Source organism: Elephantulus edwardii, unplaced genomic scaffold (genome assembly GCF_000299155.1).
Source record: "Elephantulus edwardii isolate Elephantulus edwardi_28Jun2011 unplaced genomic scaffold, EleEdw1.0 scaffold00193, whole genome shotgun sequence".
Lineage (NCBI taxonomy): Eukaryota > Metazoa > Chordata > Mammalia > Macroscelidea > Macroscelididae > Elephantulus > Elephantulus edwardii.
This window is the reverse complement of record NW_006399943.1, coordinates 1,607,037-1,607,849: the sequence shown is the minus strand read 5'-3', so window position 1 is coordinate 1,607,849 and position 813 is coordinate 1,607,037.

Sequence of the window (813 nt, the reverse complement as noted above, 5' to 3'; positions counted from 1 at the left end):
AACTCTTTGAGCAATTCTATTCCATCCTACAAGAGCAACTAAGTGTGAAATTGACTAGAAGCAACAGGTTTGGTTTGGGTTTTGTTAGTCAATACCTCGCTCTTTGTGCGAAGATAATGAGACTCCTTTTGGAAAGATTTAGTCTTGGAAAGCCCATGAGCAGTTCTAGTCTGTCTTGTAGGGTATGAGGCCAATCAGCTCCATGGCAGTGGGCTTGGTTTGAGGGTTTGTCCAACATCCACACGCCCTTCCCCCTACGTGCGCCCCTCCTTCGGGTCATGTTGCCACCAAGGTCACCATTCCTTGCAAGGCAGGTTGGGCCAGCTCGCAGCTAAATGACAATGTGACAGATGAGTGGTAAGTGGGTTGCCACCGGACCCACACAGCCTGGAATAAGACAGCAAGTGAAACATTCTAGCAAGGGTGCCATGCGACTCTGGTGACGTGAACACAGGGACAGTGTGTGCAAATGGCCTAAACGGACCCGTCACCGGGTTTCCAACACCTCTCGACGCCTGCGCGGGCCTCTGCCCGCTGGACCAGCCCCAACTCGGCCAGAAGTCACCCCGAGCCCGGGCGCCCGCGAAGGGGCTGGCCGGCGCCAGGGCGCCTGCGCAGCACAGCGCCCGCGAAGGCCGCCCTGGCACCGCCCCGGAACTGCGCAGGCGCGCTGCGCCCGGCGCTAAGGGGCGGGGCCTCATGCGCCGCGCGCGAGGTTGCGACAGGACCCGGAGGGATAGGACGCGCGAGGTGGTGCGTCACGACGTCGGGCGACGGTCGCGCTGCGTCGGCACTCGGCGCGTGCGCGCTGCG